This window comes from Humulus lupulus, chromosome 6 (assembly GCF_963169125.1).
Source record: "Humulus lupulus chromosome 6, drHumLupu1.1, whole genome shotgun sequence".
Lineage (NCBI taxonomy): Eukaryota > Viridiplantae > Streptophyta > Magnoliopsida > Rosales > Cannabaceae > Humulus > Humulus lupulus.
Genome location: NC_084798.1, coordinates 140,536,194 through 140,549,795, shown reverse-complemented (window position 1 = coordinate 140,549,795; position 13,602 = coordinate 140,536,194). Strand labels below are relative to the sequence as shown.

Below are 13,602 nucleotides of genomic sequence, written 5' to 3'. Positions count from 1 at the left end.
GGGGTGCAACATGAGGACTTCCCAGGAGGTCACCCATCCTAGTACTACTCTCGCCCAAGCACGCTTAACTGCAGAGTTCTGATGGGATCCAGTGGATTAGTACTGGTATGATCGAACCCGGAATATTTGGTCCGCAATATTCATTTATAGAGAACGCGTGTGTCCTCCCTTTTCTCCCTCGGATCAACTAGGAACTTCTTATTCGCTGCTTGTTAGTGACCACGGTGTTAACCCCTCAAGGGAAACAGAATAAATGTCTCTTTCAAGATTTAAAACAGAAAATACAAACTTTTGAGCCGTAAGTGGGTTTTTGAAGAACAAAAAAATAAAAATGATGTTTTCAGGGGTGCAACACGAGGACTTCCCAGGAGGTCACCCATCCTAGTACTACTCTCGCCCAAGCATGCTTTACTGCGGAGTTCTGATGGGATCCGGTGCATTAGTGCTGGTATGATCGCACCCGGAATGTTTGGTCCGCAATATTCATTTATAGCGAACGCGTGTGTCCTCCCTTTTCTCCCTCGGATCAACTAGGAACTTCTTATTCGCTGCTTCTTAGTGACCACGGTGTTAACCCCTCAAGGGAAACGGAATAAATGACTCTTTAAAGATTTGAAACAGAAAATACAAACTTTTGAGCAGTAAGTGGGTTTTTGAAGAACAAAAAAAAAATAATGTTTTCACGGGTGCAACACGAGGACTTCCCAGGAGATCACCCATCCTAGTACTACTCTCGCCCAAGCACGCTTAACTGCGGAGTTCTGATGGGATCCGGTGCATTAGTGCAGGTATGATCGAACCCGTAATTTTTGGTCCGCAATATTCATTTATAGCGAACGCGTGTGTCCTCCCATTTCTGCCTTGGATCATCTAGGAACTTCTTATTCGCTGCTTGTTAGTGACCACGGTGTTAACCCCTCAGGGGAAACGGAATAAGTGTCTCTTTAAAGATTTCAAACAGAAATTACAAACTTTTGAGCCGTAAGTGGGTTTTTGAAGAACAAAAAAAAAAAAATGTTGTTTTTAGGGGTGCTACACGAGGACTTCCCAAGAGGTCACCCATCCTAATACTACTCTCGCCCAAGCACGCTTATCTGCGTAGTTCTGATGGGATTCGGTGCATTAGTGCTGGTATAATCGCACCCAGAATGTTTGGTCAGCAATATTCATTTATAGCGAACTCCTGTGTCCTATCTTTTCTCCCTCGGATCGTCGAGGAACTTCTTATTCGCTGCTTGTTAGTGACGACGGTGTTAACCCCTCAAGCGAAATAGAATAAATGACTCTTTAAAGATTTAAAACAGAAAATACAAACTTTTGAGCCGTAAGTGGATTTTTGAAGAACAAAAATAAAAAAATGATGTTTTCAGCGGTGCAAAACGAGGACTTCCAAGGAGGTCACCCATCCTAGTTCTAGTCTCGCCCAAGCACGCTTAACTGCGAAGTTCTGATGGGATCCGGTGCATTAGTGCTGGTATGATCGCACCCGGAATGTTTGGTCCGCAATATTCATTTATAGCGAACGCGTGTGTCCTCCCTTTTCTCCCTCGGATCAACTAGGAACTTCTTATTCGCTGCTTCTTAGTGACCACGGTGTTAACCCCTCAAGGGAAACGGAATAAATGACTCTTTAAAGATTTGAAACAGAAAATACAAACTTTTGAGCCGTAAGTGGATTTTTGAAGAACAAAAAAAAAAAATGATGTTTTCAGGGGTGCAACACGAGGACTTCCAAGGAGGTCACCCATCCTAGTTCTAGTCTCGTCCAAGCACGCTTAACTGCGGAGATCTGATGGGATCCGGTGCATTAGTGCTGGTATGATCGCACCCGGAATGTTTGGTTCGCAATATTCATTTATAGCAAACGCGTGTGTCCTCCCTTTTCTCCCTCGGATCAACTAGGAACTTCTTATTCGCTGCTTGTTAGTGACCACGGTGTTAACCCCTCAAGGGAAACAGAATAAATGTCTCTTTCAAGATTTAAAACAGAAAAAACATACTTTTGAGCCGTAAGTGGGTTTTTGAAGAACAAAAAAAAAAAAAATGATGTTTTCAGGGGTGCAACACAAGGACTTCTCAGGAGGTCACCCATCCTAGTACTACTCTCGCCCAAGCACGCTTAACTGCAGAGTTCTGATGGGATCCAGTGGAATAGTACTGGTATGATCGCACCCGGAATATTTGGTCCGCAATATTCATTTATAGAGAACGCGTGTGTCCGCCCTTTTCTCCCTCGGATCAACTAGGAACTTCTTATTTGCTGCTTGTTAGTGGCCACGGTGTTAACCCCTCAAGGGAAACGGAATAAATGACTCTTCAAAGAGTTCAAACAGAAAATACAAACTTTTGAGCCATAAGTGGATTTTTGCAGAACAAAAAAAAAATAATGATGTTTTCAGGGGTGCAACACGAGGACTTCCAAGGAGGTCACCCATCCTAGTACTACTCTCGCCCAAGCATGCTTAACTGCGGAGTTCTGATGGGATCCGGTGCATTAGTGCTGGTATGATCGCACCCGGAATGTTTGGTCCGCAATATTCATTTATAGCGAACGCGTGTGTCCTCCCTTTTCTCCCTCGGATCAACTAGGAACTTCTTATTCGCTGCTTCTTAGTGACCACGGTGTTAACCCCTCAAGGGAAACGGAATAAATGACTCTTTAAAGATTTGAAACAGAAAATACAAACTTTTGAGCAGTAAGTGGGTTTTTGAAGAACAAAAAAAAAATAATATTTTCAGGGGCGCAGCACGAGGACTTCCCAGGAGGTCACCCATCCTAGTACTACTCTCGCCCAAGCACGCTTAACTGCGGAGTTCTGATGGGATCTGGTGCATTAGTGCAGGTATGATCGAACCCGGAATGTTTGGTCCGCAATATTCATTTATAGCGAACGCGTGTGTCCTCCCATTTCTGCCTTGGATCATCTAGGAACTTCTTATTCGCTGCTTGTTAGTGACCACGGTGTTAACCCCCCAAGGGAAACGGAATAAATGTCTCTTTAAAGATTTCAAACAGAAATTACAAACTTTTGAGCCGTAAGTGAGTTTTTGAAGAACAAAAAAAAAAAAAAATGTTGTTTTTAGAGGTGCTACACGAGGACTTCCCAAGAGGTCACCCATCCTAATACTACTCTCGCCCAAGCACGCTTATCTGCGTAGTTCTGATGGGATTCGGTGCATTAGTGCTGGTATGATCGCACCCAGAATGTTTGGTCCGCAATATTCATTTATAGCGTACGCCTGTGTCCTATCTTTTCTCCCTCGGATCGTCTAGGAACTTCTTATTCGCTGCTTGTTAGTGACCACGGTGTTAACCCCTCAAGCGAAACAGAATAAATGACTCTTTAATGATTTAAAACAGAAAATACAAACTTTTGAGCCGTAAGTGGATTTTTGAAGAACAAAAAAAAAAAATGATGTTTTCAGGGGTGCAACACGAGGACTTCCAAGGAGGTCACCCATCCTAGTTCTAGTCTCGCCCAAGCACGCTTAACTGCGAAGTTCTGATGGGATCCGGTGCAATAGTGCTGGTATGATCGCACCCGGAATGTTTGGTCCGCAATATTCATTTATAGCGAACGCGTGTGTCCTCCCTTTTCTCCCTCGGATCAACTAGGAACTTCTTATTCGCTGCTTCTTAGTGACCACTGTGTTAACCCCTCAAGGGAAACGGAATAAATGACTCTTTAAAGATTTGAAACAGAAAATACAAACTTTTGAGCCGTAAGTGGATTTTTGAAGAACAAAAAAAAAAAATGATGTTTTCAGGGGTGCAACACGAGGACTTCCAAGGAGGTCACCCATCCTAGTTCTAGTCTCGTCCAAGCACGCTTAACTGCGGAGATCTGATGGGATCCGGTGCATTAGTGCTGGTATGATCGCACCCGGAATGTTTGGTTCGCAATATTCATTTATAGCAAACGCGTGTGTCCTCCCTTTTCTCCCTCGGATCAACTAGGAACTTCTTATTCGCGGCTTGTTAGTGACCACGGTGTTAACCCCTCAAGGGAAACAGAATAAATGTCTCTTTCAAGATTTAAAACAGAAAATACAAACTTTTGAGCCGTAAGTGGGTTTTTGAAGAACAAAAAAAAAAAAAATGATGTTTTCAGGGGTGCAACACAAGGACTTCTCAGGAGGTCACCCATCCTAGTACTACTCTCGCCCAAGCACGCTTAACTGCAGAGTTCTGATGGGATCCAGTGGAATAGTACTGGTATGATCGCACCCGGAATATTTGGTCCGCAAAATTCATTTATAGAGAACGCGTGTGTCCTCCCTTTTCTCCCTCGGATCAACTAGGAACTTCTTATTTGCTGCTTGTTAGTGGCCACGGTGTTAACCCCTCAAGGGAAACGGAATAAATGACTCTTCAAAGAGTTCAAACAGAAAATACAAACTTTTGAGCCATAAGTGGATTTTTGCAGAACAAAAAAAAAATAATGATGTTTTCAGGGGTGCAACATGAGGACTTCCCAGGAGGTCACCCATCCTAGTACTACTCTCGCCCAAGCATGCTTAACTACGGAGTTCTGATGGGATCCGGTGCATTAGTGCTGGTATGATCGCACCCGGAATGTTTGGTCCGCAATATTCATTTATAGCGAACGCGTGTGTCCTCCCTTTTCTCCCTCGGATCAACTAGGAACTTCTTATTCGCTGCTTCTTAGTGACCACGGTGTTAACCCCTAAAGGGAAACGGAATAAATGACTCTTTAAAGATTTGAAACAGAAAATACAAACTTTTGAGCAGTAAGTGGGTTTTTGAAGAACAAAAAAACAATAATGTTTTCAGGGGTGCAACACGAGGACTTCCCAGGAGGTCACCCATCCTAGTACTACTCTCGCCCAAGCACGCTTAACTGCGGAGTTCTGATGGGATCCGGTGGATTAGTACTGGTATGATCGCACCCGGAATGTTTGGTCCCCATTATTCATTTATAGCGAACGCGTGTGTCCTCCCATTTCAGCCTTGGATCATCTAGGAACTTCTTATTCGCTGCTTGTTAGTGACCACGGTGTTAACCCATCAAGGGAAACGGAATAAATGTCTCTTTAAAGATTTCAAATAGAAATTACAAACTTTTGAGCCGTAAGTGGGTTTTTGAAGAACAAAAAAAAAAAAAAATGTTGTTTTTGGGGGTGCTACACGAGGACATCCCAAGAGGTCACCCATCCTAATACTACTCTCGCCCAAGCATGCTTAACTGCGGAGTTCTGATGGGATCCGGTGCATTAGTGCTGGTATGATCGCACCCGGAATGTTTGGTCCGCAATATTCATTTATAGCGAAAGCGTGTGTCCTCCCTTTTCTCCCTCGGGTCAACTAGGAACTTCTTATTCGCTGCTTGTTAGTGACCACGGTGTTAACCCCTCAAGGGAAACAGAATAAATGTCTCTTTCAAGATTTAAAACAGAAAATACAAACTTTTGAGCCGTAAGTGGGTTTTTGAAGAACAAAAAAAAAAAAATGATGTTTTCAGGGGTGCAACACGAGGACTTCCCAGGAGGTCACCCATCCTAGTACTACTCTCGCCCAAGCATGCTTAACTACGGAGTTCTGATGGGATCCGGTGCATTAGTGCTGGTATGATCGCACCCGGAATGTTTGGTCCGCAATATTCATTTATAGCGAACGCGTGTGTCCTCCCTTTTCTCCCTCGGATCAACTAGGAACTTCTTATTCGCTGCTTCTTAGTGACCACGGTGTTAACCCCTCAAGGGAAACGGAATAAATGACTCTTTAAAGATTTGAAACAGAAAATACAAACTTTTGAGCAGTAAGTGGGTTTTTGAAGAACAAAAAAACAATAATGTTTTCAGGGGTGCAACACGAGGACTTCCCAGGAGGTCACCCATCCTAGTACTACTCTCGCCCAAGCACGCTTAACTGCGGAGTTCTGATGGGATCCGGTGCATTAGTGCAGGTATGATCGAACCCGGAATGTTTGGTCCGCAATATTCATTTATAGCGAACGCGTGTGTCCTCCCATTTCTGCCTTGGATCATCTAGGAACTTCTTATTCGCTGCTTGTTAGTGACCACGGTGTTCACCCCTCAAGGGAAACGGAATAAATGTCTCTTTAAAGATTTCAAACAGAAATTACAAACTTTTGAGCCGTAAGTGGGTTTTTGAAGAACAAAAAAAAAAAAAAAATGTTGTTTTTAGGGGTGCTACACGAGGACTTCCCAAGAGGTCACCCATCCTAATACTACTCTCGCCCAAGCATGCTTAACTGCGGAGTTCTGATGGGATCCGGTGCATTAGTGCTGGTATGATCGCACCCGGAATGTTTGGTCCGCAATATTCATTTATAGCGAAAGCGTGTGTCCTCCCTTTTCTACCTCGGATCAACTAGGAACTTCTTATTCGCTGCTTGTTAGTGACCACGGTGTTAACCCCTCAAGGGAAACAGAATAAATGTCTCTTTCAAGATTTAAAACAGAAATTACAAACTTTTGAGCCGTAAGTGGGTTTTTGAAGAACAAAAAAAAAAAATGATGTTTTCAGGGGTGCAACACGAGGACTTCCCAGGAGGTCACCCATCCTAGTACTACTCTCGCCCAAGCATGCTTTACTGCGGAGTTCTGATGGGATCCGGTGCATTAGTGCTGGTATGATCGCACCCGGAATGTTTGGTCCGCAATATTCATTTATAGCAAACGCGTGTGTCCTCCCTTTTCTCCCTCGGATCAACTAGGAACTTCTTATTCGCTGCATCTTAGTGACCACGGTGTTTACCCCTCAAGGGAAACGGAATAAATGACTCTTTAAAGATTTGAAACAGAAAATACAAACTTTTCAGCAGTAAGTGGGTTTTTGAAGAACAAAAAAAAAATAATGTTTTCAGGGGTGCAACACGAGGACTTCCCAGGAGGTCACCCATCCTAGTACTACTCTCGCCCAAGCACGCTTAACTGCGGAGTTCTGATGGGATCCGGTGCATTAGTGCAGGTATGATCGAACCCGGAATGTTTGGTCCGCAATATTCATTTATAGCGAACGCGTGTGTCCTCCCATTTCTGCCTTGGATCATCTAGGAACTTCTTATTCGCTGCATGTTAGTGACCACGGTGTTAACCCCTCAAGGGAAACAGAATAAATGTCTCTTTAAAGATTTCAAACAGAAATTACAAACTTTTGAGCCGTAAGTGGGTTTTTGAAGAACAAAAAAAAAAAAAATGTTGTTTTTAGGGGTGCTACACGAGGACTTCCCAAGAGGTCACCCATCCTAATACTACTCTCGCCCAAGCATGCTTAACTGCGGAGTTCTGATGGGATCCGGTGCATTAGTTCTGGTATGATCGCACCCGGAATGTTTGGTCCGCTATATTCATATATAGCGAAAGCGTGTGTCCTCCCTTTTCTCCCTCGGATCAACTTGGAACTTCTTATTCGCTGCTTGTTAGTGACCACGGTGTTAACCCCTCAAGAGAAACAGAATAAATGTCTCTTTCAAGATTTAAAACAGAAAATACAAACTTTTGAGCCGTAAGTGGGTTTTTGAAGAACAAAAAAAAAAAAATGATGTTTTCAGGGGTGCAACACGAGGACTTCACAGGAGGTCACCCATCCTAGTACTACTCTCGCCCAAGCACGCTTAACTACGGAGTTCTGATGGGATCCGGTGCATTAGTGCAGGTATGATCGAACCCGGAATGTTTGGTCCGCAATATTCATTTATAGCGAACGCGTGTGTCCTCCCATTTCTGCCTTGGATCATCTAGGAACTTCTTATTCGCTGCTTGTTAGTAACCACGGTGTTAACCCCTCAAGGGAAACGGAATAAATGTCTCTTTAAAGATTTCAAACAGAAATTACAAACTTTTGAGCCGTAAGTGGGTTTTTGAAGAACAAAAAAAAAAAAAATGTTGTTTTTAGGGGTGCTACACGAGGACTTCCCAAGAGGTCACCCATCCTAATACTACTCTCGCCCAACCACGCTTATCTACGTAGTTCTGATGGGATTCGGTGCATTAGTGCTGGTATGATCGCACCCAGAATGTTTGGTCCGCAATATTCATTTATAGCGAAAGCGTGTGTCCTCCCTTTTCTCCCTCGGATCAACTAGGAACTTCTTATTCGCTGCTTGTTTGTGACCACGGTGTTTACCCATCAAGGGAAACAGAATAAATGTCTCTTTCAAGATTTAAAACAGAAAATACAAACTTTTGAGCCGTAAGTGGGTTTTTGAAGAACAAAAAAAAAAAAATGATGTTTTCAAGGGTGCAACACGAGGACTTCACAGGAGGTCACCCATCCTAGTACTACTCTCGCCCAAGCACGCTTAACTGCAGAGTTCTGATGGGATCCGGTGGATTAGTACTGGTATGATCGCACCCGGAATGTTTGGTCCCCATTATTCATTTATAGCGAACGCGTGTGTCCTCCCATTTCAGCCTTGGATCATCTAGGAACTTCTTATTCGCGGCTTGTTAGTGACCACGGTGTTAACCCCTCAAGGGAAACGGAATAAATGTCTCTTTAAAGATTTCAAATAGAAATTACAAACTTTTGAGCCGTAAGTGGGTTGTTGAAGAACAAAAAAAAAAAAAAAATGCTGTTTTTGGGGGTGCTACACGAGGACATCCCAGGAGGTCACCCATCCTAATACTACTCTCGCCCAAGCACGCTTAACTGCGGAGTTCTGATGGGATCCGGTGCATTAGTGCAGGTATGATCGAACCCGGAATGTTTGGTCCGCAATATTCATTTATAGCGAACGCGTGTGTCCTCCCATTTCTGCCTTGGATCATCTAGGAACTTCTTATTCGCTGCATGTTAGTGACCACGGTGTTAACCCCTCAAGGGAAACAGAATAAATGTCTCTTTAAAGATTTCAAACAGAAATTACAAACTTTTGAGCCGTAAGTGGGTTTTTGAAGAACAAAAAAAAAAAAAATGTTGTTTTTAGGGGTGCTACACGAGGACTTCCCAAGAGGTCACCCATCCTAATACTACTCTCGCCCAAGCATGCTTAACTGCGGAGTTCTGATGGGATCCGGTGCATTAGTGCTGGTATGATCGCACCCGGAATGTTTGGTCCGCTATATTCATATATAGCGAAAGCGTGTGTCCTCCCTTTTCTCCCTCGGATCAACTTGGAACTTCTTATTCGCTGCTTGTTAGTGACCACGGTGTTAACCCCTCAAGAGAAACAGAATAAATGTCTCTTTCAAGATTTAAAACAGAAAATACAAACTTTTGAGCCGTAAGTGGGTTTTTGAAGAACAAAAAAAAAAAAATGATGTTTTCAGGGGTGCAACACGAGGACTTCACAGGAGGTCACCCATCCTAGTACTACTCTCGCCCAAGCACGCTTAACTACGGAGTTCTGATGGGATCCGGTGCATTAGTGCAGGTATGATCGAACCCGGAATGTTTGGTCCGCAATATTCATTTATAGCGAACGCGTGTGTCCTCCCATTTCTGCCTTGGATCATCTAGGAACTTCTTATTCGCTGCTTGTTAGTGACCACGGTGTTAACCCCTCAAGGGAAACGGAATAAATGTCTCTTTAAAGATTTCAAACAGAAATTACAAACTTTTGAGCCGTAAGTGGGTTTTTGAAGAACAAAAAAAAAAAAAATGTTGTTTTTAGGGGTGCTACACGAGGACTTCCCAAGAGGTCACCCATCCTAATACTACTCTCGCCCAACCACGCTTATCTACGTAGTTCTGATGGGATTCGGTGCATTAGTGCTGGTATGATCGCACCCAGAATGTTTGGTCCGCAATATTCATTTATAGCGAAAGCGTGTGTCCTCCCTTTTCTCCCTCGGATCAACTAGGAACTTCTTATTCGCTGCTTGTTTGTGACCACGGTGTTTACCCATCAAGGGAAACAGAATAAATGTCTCTTTCAAGATTTAAAACAGAAAATACAAACTTTTGAGCCGTAAGTGGGTTTTTGAAGAACAAAAAAAAAAAAATGATGTTTTCAAGGGTGCAACACGAGGACTTCACAGGAGGTCACCCATCCTAGTACTACTCTCGCCCAAGCACGCTTAACTGCAGAGTTCTGATGGGATCCGGTGGATTAGTACTGGTATGATCGCACCCGGAATGTTTGGTCCCCATTATTCATTTATAGCGAACGCGTGTGTCCTCCCATTTCAGCCTTGGATCATCTAGGAACTTCTTATTCGCGGCTTGTTAGTGACCACGGTGTTAACCCCTCAAGGGAAACGGAATAAATGTCTCTTTAAAGATTTCAAATAGAAATTACAAACTTTTGAGCCGTAAGTGGGTTTTTGAAGAACAAAAAAAAAAAAAAATGCTGTTTTTGGGGGTGCTACACGAGGACATCCCAAGAGGTCACCCATCCTAATACTACTCTCGCCCAAGCACGCTTAACTGCGGAGTTCTGATGGGATCCGGTGCATTAGTGCAGGTATGATCGAACCCGGAATGTTTGGTCCGCAATATTCATTTATAGCGAACGCGTGTGTCCTCCCATTTCTGCCTTGGATCATCTAGGAACTTCTTATTCGCTGCATGTTAGTGACCACGGTGTTAACCCCTCAAGGGAAACAGAATAAATGTCTCTTTAAAGATTTCAAACAGAAATTACAAACTTTTGAGCCGTAAGTGGGTTTTTGAAGAACAAAAAAAACAAAAATGTTGTTTTTAGGGGTGCTACACGAGGACTTCCCAAGAGGTCACCCATCCTAATACTTCTCTCGCCCAAGCATGCTTTACTGCGGAGTTCTGATGGGATCCGGTGCATTAGTGCTGGTATGATCGCACCCGGAATGTTTGGTCCGCTATATTCATATATAGCGAAAGCGTGTGTCCACCCTTTTCTCCCTCGGATCAACTTGGAACTTCTTATTCGCTACTTGTTAGTGACCACGGTGTTAACCCCTCAAGAGAAACAGAATAAATGTCTCTTTCAAGATTTAAAACAGAAAATACAAACTTTTGAGCCGTAAGTGGGTTTTTGAAGAACAAAAAAAAAAAAATGATGCTTTCAGGGGTGCAACACGAGGACTTCACAGGAGGTCACCCATCCTAGTACTACTCTCGCCCAAGCACGCTTAACTGCGGAGTTCTGATGGGATCCGGTGCATTAGTGCTGGTATGATCGCACCCGGAATGTTTGGTCCGCAATATTCATTTATAGCAAACGCGTGTGTCCTCCCTTTTCTCCCTCGGAGCAACTAGGAACTTCTTATTCGCTGCTTGTTTGTGACCACGGTGTTTACCCATCAAGGGAAACAGAATAAATGTCTCTTTCAAGATTTAAAACAGAAAATACAAACTTTTGAGCCGTAAGTGGGTTTTTGAAGAACAAAAAAAAAAAAATGATGTTTTCAGGGGTGCAACACGAGGACTTCTCAGGAGGTCACCCATCCTAGTACTACTCTCGCCCACGCACGATTAACTGCAGAGTTCTGATGGGATCCGGTGGATTAGTACTGGTATGATCGCACCCGGAATGTTTGGTCCCCATTATTCATTTATAGCGAACGCGTGTGTCCTCCCATTTCAGCCTTGGATCATCTAGGAACTTCTTATTCGCTGCTTGTTAGTGACCACGGTGTTAACCCCTCAAGGGAAACGGAATAAATGTCTCTTTAAAGATTTCAAATAGAAATTACAAACTTTTGAGCCGTAAGTGGGTTTTTGAAGAAAAAAAAAAAAAAAAAATGTTGTTTTTGGGGGTGCTACACGAGGACATCCCAAGAGGTCACCCATCCTAATACTACTCTCGCCCAAGCACGCTTAACTGCGGAGTTCTGATGGGATCCGGTGCATTAGTGCAGGTATGATCGAACCCGGAATGTTTGGTCCGCAATATTCATTTATAGCGAACGCGTGTGTCCTCCCATTTCTGCCTTGGATCATCTAGGAACTTCTTATTCGCTGCATGTTAGTGACCACGGTGTTAACCCCTCAAGGGAAACAGAATAAATGTCTCTTTAAAGATTTCAAACAGAAATTACAAACTTTTGAGCCGTAAGTGGGTTTTTGAAGAACAAAAAAAAAAAAAATGTTGTTTTTAGGGGTGCTACACGAGGACTTCCCAAGAGGTCACCCATCCTAATACTTCTCTCGCCCAAGCATGCTTAACTGCGGAGTTCTGATGGGATCCGGTGCATTAGTGCTGGTATGATCGCACCCGGAATGTTTGGTCCGCTATATTCATATATAGCGAAAGCGTGTGTCCTCCCTTTTCTCCCTCGGATCAACTTGGAACTTCTTATTCGCTGCTTGTTAGTGACCACGGTGTTAACCCCTCAAGAGAAACATAATAAATGTCTCTTTCAAGATTTAAAACAGAAAATACAAACTTTTGAGCCGTAAGTGGGTTTTTGAAGAACAAAAAAAAAAAATGATGTTTTCAGGGGTGCAACACGAGGACTTCACAGGAGGTCACCCATCCTAGTACTACTCTCGCCCAAGCACGCTTAACTGCGGAGTTCTGATGGGATCCGGTGCATTAGTGCTGGTATGATCGCACCCGGAATGTTTGGTCCGCAATATTCATTTATAGAAAACGCGTGTGTCCTCCCTTTTCTCCCTCGGAGCAACTAGGAACTTCTTATTCGCTGCTTGTTTGTGACCACGGTGTTTACCCATCAAGGGAAACAGAATAAATGTCTCTTTCAAGATTTAAAACAGAAAATACAAACTTTTGAGCCGTAAGTGGGTTTTTGAAGAACAAAAAAAAAAAATGATGTTTTCAGGGGTGCAACACGAGGACTTCTCAGGAGGTCACCCATCCTAGTACTACTCTCGCCCACGCACGATTAACTGCAGAGTTCTGATGGGATCCGGTGGATTAGTACTGGTATGATCGCACCCGGAATGTTTGGTCCCCATTATTCATTTATAGCGAACGCGTGTGTCCTCCCATTTCAGCCTTGGATCATCTAGGAACTTCTTATTCGCTGCTTGTTAGTGACCACGGTGTTAACCCCTCAAGGGAAACGGAATAAATGTCTCTTTAAAGATTTCAAATAGAAATTACAAACTTTTGAGCCGTAAGTGGGTTTTTGAAGAACAAAAAAAAAAAAAATGTTGTTTTTGGGTGTGCTACACGAGGACATCCCAAGAGGTCACCCATCCTAATACTACTCTCGCCCAAGCACGCTTAACTGCGGAGTTCTGATGGGATCCGGTGCATTAGTGCAGGTATGATCGAACCCGGAATGTTTGGTCCGCAATATTCATTTATAGCGAACGCGTGTGTCCTCCCATTTCTGCCTTGGATCATCTAGGAACTTCTTATTCGCTGCATGTTAGTGACCACGGTGTTAACCCCTCAAGGGAAACAGAATAAATGTCTCTTTAAATATTTCAAACAGAAATTACAAACTTTTGAGCCGTAAGTGGGTTTTTGAAGAACAAAAAAAAAAAAAATGTTGTTTTTAGGGGTGCTACACGAGGACTTCCCAAGAGGTCACCCATCCTAATACTTCTCTCGCCCAAGCATGCTTAACTGCGGAGTTCTGATGGGATCCGGTGCATTAGTGCTGGTATGATCGCACCCGGAATGTTTGGTCCGCTATATTCATATATAGCGAAAGCGTGTGTCCTCCCTTTTCTCCCTCGGATCAACTTGGAACTTCTTATTCGCTGCTTGTTAGTGACCA

General features: G+C 43.4%; 40 non-coding genes across 40 annotated transcripts; all 40 read right to left on the bottom strand.

Moving 5' to 3' along the window:
- LOC133786837 (5S ribosomal RNA) lies at positions 1–119 on the bottom strand. Its single transcript, XR_009871978.1, has one exon. It is a non-coding gene; the product is annotated as a 5S ribosomal RNA (ribosomal RNA).
- Positions 120–343: 224 nt separating this feature from the next.
- LOC133787190 (5S ribosomal RNA) lies at positions 344–462 on the bottom strand. Its single transcript, XR_009872228.1, has one exon. It is a non-coding gene; the product is annotated as a 5S ribosomal RNA (ribosomal RNA).
- Positions 463–683: 221 nt separating this feature from the next.
- LOC133786302 (5S ribosomal RNA) lies at positions 684–802 on the bottom strand. Its single transcript, XR_009871468.1, has one exon. It is a non-coding gene; the product is annotated as a 5S ribosomal RNA (ribosomal RNA).
- A 224-nt stretch (positions 803–1,026) lies between these two features.
- LOC133786815 (5S ribosomal RNA) lies at positions 1,027–1,145 on the bottom strand. Its single transcript, XR_009871957.1, has one exon. It is a non-coding gene; the product is annotated as a 5S ribosomal RNA (ribosomal RNA).
- A 224-nt stretch (positions 1,146–1,369) lies between these two features.
- LOC133786893 (5S ribosomal RNA) lies at positions 1,370–1,488 on the bottom strand. The gene has a single exon (XR_009872034.1). It is a non-coding gene; the product is annotated as a 5S ribosomal RNA (ribosomal RNA).
- Positions 1,489–1,711: 223 nt separating this feature from the next.
- LOC133786559 (5S ribosomal RNA) lies at positions 1,712–1,830 on the bottom strand. The gene has a single exon (XR_009871713.1). It is a non-coding gene; the product is annotated as a 5S ribosomal RNA (ribosomal RNA).
- A 225-nt stretch (positions 1,831–2,055) lies between these two features.
- Positions 2,056–2,174, bottom strand: LOC133786365 (5S ribosomal RNA). Its single transcript, XR_009871529.1, has one exon. It is a non-coding gene; the product is annotated as a 5S ribosomal RNA (ribosomal RNA).
- A 224-nt stretch (positions 2,175–2,398) lies between these two features.
- On the bottom strand, positions 2,399–2,517 carry LOC133787272 (5S ribosomal RNA). The gene has a single exon (XR_009872302.1). It is a non-coding gene; the product is annotated as a 5S ribosomal RNA (ribosomal RNA).
- A 221-nt stretch (positions 2,518–2,738) lies between these two features.
- LOC133786554 (5S ribosomal RNA) lies at positions 2,739–2,857 on the bottom strand. The gene has a single exon (XR_009871708.1). It is a non-coding gene; the product is annotated as a 5S ribosomal RNA (ribosomal RNA).
- Positions 2,858–3,083: 226 nt separating this feature from the next.
- Positions 3,084–3,202, bottom strand: LOC133786836 (5S ribosomal RNA). The gene has a single exon (XR_009871977.1). It is a non-coding gene; the product is annotated as a 5S ribosomal RNA (ribosomal RNA).
- A 223-nt stretch (positions 3,203–3,425) lies between these two features.
- Positions 3,426–3,544, bottom strand: LOC133786654 (5S ribosomal RNA). The gene has a single exon (XR_009871801.1). It is a non-coding gene; the product is annotated as a 5S ribosomal RNA (ribosomal RNA).
- A 223-nt stretch (positions 3,545–3,767) lies between these two features.
- Positions 3,768–3,886, bottom strand: LOC133786558 (5S ribosomal RNA). The gene has a single exon (XR_009871712.1). It is a non-coding gene; the product is annotated as a 5S ribosomal RNA (ribosomal RNA).
- A 225-nt stretch (positions 3,887–4,111) lies between these two features.
- LOC133786364 (5S ribosomal RNA) lies at positions 4,112–4,230 on the bottom strand. The gene has a single exon (XR_009871528.1). It is a non-coding gene; the product is annotated as a 5S ribosomal RNA (ribosomal RNA).
- A 224-nt stretch (positions 4,231–4,454) lies between these two features.
- LOC133787922 (5S ribosomal RNA) lies at positions 4,455–4,573 on the bottom strand. Its single transcript, XR_009872910.1, has one exon. It is a non-coding gene; the product is annotated as a 5S ribosomal RNA (ribosomal RNA).
- Positions 4,574–4,794: 221 nt separating this feature from the next.
- Positions 4,795–4,913, bottom strand: LOC133786426 (5S ribosomal RNA). Its single transcript, XR_009871588.1, has one exon. It is a non-coding gene; the product is annotated as a 5S ribosomal RNA (ribosomal RNA).
- Positions 4,914–5,139: 226 nt separating this feature from the next.
- LOC133786707 (5S ribosomal RNA) lies at positions 5,140–5,258 on the bottom strand. The gene has a single exon (XR_009871851.1). It is a non-coding gene; the product is annotated as a 5S ribosomal RNA (ribosomal RNA).
- A 224-nt stretch (positions 5,259–5,482) lies between these two features.
- On the bottom strand, positions 5,483–5,601 carry LOC133786415 (5S ribosomal RNA). The gene has a single exon (XR_009871577.1). It is a non-coding gene; the product is annotated as a 5S ribosomal RNA (ribosomal RNA).
- A 221-nt stretch (positions 5,602–5,822) lies between these two features.
- LOC133787661 (5S ribosomal RNA) lies at positions 5,823–5,941 on the bottom strand. The gene has a single exon (XR_009872667.1). It is a non-coding gene; the product is annotated as a 5S ribosomal RNA (ribosomal RNA).
- A 227-nt stretch (positions 5,942–6,168) lies between these two features.
- Positions 6,169–6,287, bottom strand: LOC133788174 (5S ribosomal RNA). Its single transcript, XR_009873148.1, has one exon. It is a non-coding gene; the product is annotated as a 5S ribosomal RNA (ribosomal RNA).
- Positions 6,288–6,510: 223 nt separating this feature from the next.
- LOC133787179 (5S ribosomal RNA) lies at positions 6,511–6,629 on the bottom strand. Its single transcript, XR_009872227.1, has one exon. It is a non-coding gene; the product is annotated as a 5S ribosomal RNA (ribosomal RNA).
- A 221-nt stretch (positions 6,630–6,850) lies between these two features.
- LOC133787650 (5S ribosomal RNA) lies at positions 6,851–6,969 on the bottom strand. Its single transcript, XR_009872656.1, has one exon. It is a non-coding gene; the product is annotated as a 5S ribosomal RNA (ribosomal RNA).
- Positions 6,970–7,194: 225 nt separating this feature from the next.
- Positions 7,195–7,313, bottom strand: LOC133786597 (5S ribosomal RNA). Its single transcript, XR_009871748.1, has one exon. It is a non-coding gene; the product is annotated as a 5S ribosomal RNA (ribosomal RNA).
- Positions 7,314–7,537: 224 nt separating this feature from the next.
- On the bottom strand, positions 7,538–7,656 carry LOC133787965 (5S ribosomal RNA). The gene has a single exon (XR_009872950.1). It is a non-coding gene; the product is annotated as a 5S ribosomal RNA (ribosomal RNA).
- Positions 7,657–7,881: 225 nt separating this feature from the next.
- Positions 7,882–8,000, bottom strand: LOC133787014 (5S ribosomal RNA). The gene has a single exon (XR_009872150.1). It is a non-coding gene; the product is annotated as a 5S ribosomal RNA (ribosomal RNA).
- A 224-nt stretch (positions 8,001–8,224) lies between these two features.
- LOC133787967 (5S ribosomal RNA) lies at positions 8,225–8,343 on the bottom strand. Its single transcript, XR_009872952.1, has one exon. It is a non-coding gene; the product is annotated as a 5S ribosomal RNA (ribosomal RNA).
- A 227-nt stretch (positions 8,344–8,570) lies between these two features.
- Positions 8,571–8,689, bottom strand: LOC133786819 (5S ribosomal RNA). Its single transcript, XR_009871961.1, has one exon. It is a non-coding gene; the product is annotated as a 5S ribosomal RNA (ribosomal RNA).
- A 225-nt stretch (positions 8,690–8,914) lies between these two features.
- On the bottom strand, positions 8,915–9,033 carry LOC133788172 (5S ribosomal RNA). Its single transcript, XR_009873146.1, has one exon. It is a non-coding gene; the product is annotated as a 5S ribosomal RNA (ribosomal RNA).
- Positions 9,034–9,257: 224 nt separating this feature from the next.
- LOC133787964 (5S ribosomal RNA) lies at positions 9,258–9,376 on the bottom strand. Its single transcript, XR_009872949.1, has one exon. It is a non-coding gene; the product is annotated as a 5S ribosomal RNA (ribosomal RNA).
- A 225-nt stretch (positions 9,377–9,601) lies between these two features.
- Positions 9,602–9,720, bottom strand: LOC133787013 (5S ribosomal RNA). Its single transcript, XR_009872149.1, has one exon. It is a non-coding gene; the product is annotated as a 5S ribosomal RNA (ribosomal RNA).
- Positions 9,721–9,944: 224 nt separating this feature from the next.
- LOC133787966 (5S ribosomal RNA) lies at positions 9,945–10,063 on the bottom strand. The gene has a single exon (XR_009872951.1). It is a non-coding gene; the product is annotated as a 5S ribosomal RNA (ribosomal RNA).
- Positions 10,064–10,289: 226 nt separating this feature from the next.
- On the bottom strand, positions 10,290–10,408 carry LOC133786862 (5S ribosomal RNA). The gene has a single exon (XR_009872003.1). It is a non-coding gene; the product is annotated as a 5S ribosomal RNA (ribosomal RNA).
- Positions 10,409–10,633: 225 nt separating this feature from the next.
- LOC133786588 (5S ribosomal RNA) lies at positions 10,634–10,752 on the bottom strand. The gene has a single exon (XR_009871740.1). It is a non-coding gene; the product is annotated as a 5S ribosomal RNA (ribosomal RNA).
- A 224-nt stretch (positions 10,753–10,976) lies between these two features.
- On the bottom strand, positions 10,977–11,095 carry LOC133787869 (5S ribosomal RNA). Its single transcript, XR_009872858.1, has one exon. It is a non-coding gene; the product is annotated as a 5S ribosomal RNA (ribosomal RNA).
- A 224-nt stretch (positions 11,096–11,319) lies between these two features.
- On the bottom strand, positions 11,320–11,438 carry LOC133786407 (5S ribosomal RNA). The gene has a single exon (XR_009871570.1). It is a non-coding gene; the product is annotated as a 5S ribosomal RNA (ribosomal RNA).
- A 226-nt stretch (positions 11,439–11,664) lies between these two features.
- LOC133786860 (5S ribosomal RNA) lies at positions 11,665–11,783 on the bottom strand. Its single transcript, XR_009872001.1, has one exon. It is a non-coding gene; the product is annotated as a 5S ribosomal RNA (ribosomal RNA).
- A 225-nt stretch (positions 11,784–12,008) lies between these two features.
- Positions 12,009–12,127, bottom strand: LOC133786395 (5S ribosomal RNA). Its single transcript, XR_009871559.1, has one exon. It is a non-coding gene; the product is annotated as a 5S ribosomal RNA (ribosomal RNA).
- Positions 12,128–12,350: 223 nt separating this feature from the next.
- LOC133787857 (5S ribosomal RNA) lies at positions 12,351–12,469 on the bottom strand. Its single transcript, XR_009872847.1, has one exon. It is a non-coding gene; the product is annotated as a 5S ribosomal RNA (ribosomal RNA).
- Positions 12,470–12,692: 223 nt separating this feature from the next.
- LOC133786406 (5S ribosomal RNA) lies at positions 12,693–12,811 on the bottom strand. Its single transcript, XR_009871569.1, has one exon. It is a non-coding gene; the product is annotated as a 5S ribosomal RNA (ribosomal RNA).
- Positions 12,812–13,036: 225 nt separating this feature from the next.
- On the bottom strand, positions 13,037–13,155 carry LOC133786975 (5S ribosomal RNA). The gene has a single exon (XR_009872112.1). It is a non-coding gene; the product is annotated as a 5S ribosomal RNA (ribosomal RNA).
- Positions 13,156–13,380: 225 nt separating this feature from the next.
- On the bottom strand, positions 13,381–13,499 carry LOC133786394 (5S ribosomal RNA). The gene has a single exon (XR_009871558.1). It is a non-coding gene; the product is annotated as a 5S ribosomal RNA (ribosomal RNA).
- Between the last annotated feature and the right edge of the window lie 103 nt (positions 13,500–13,602).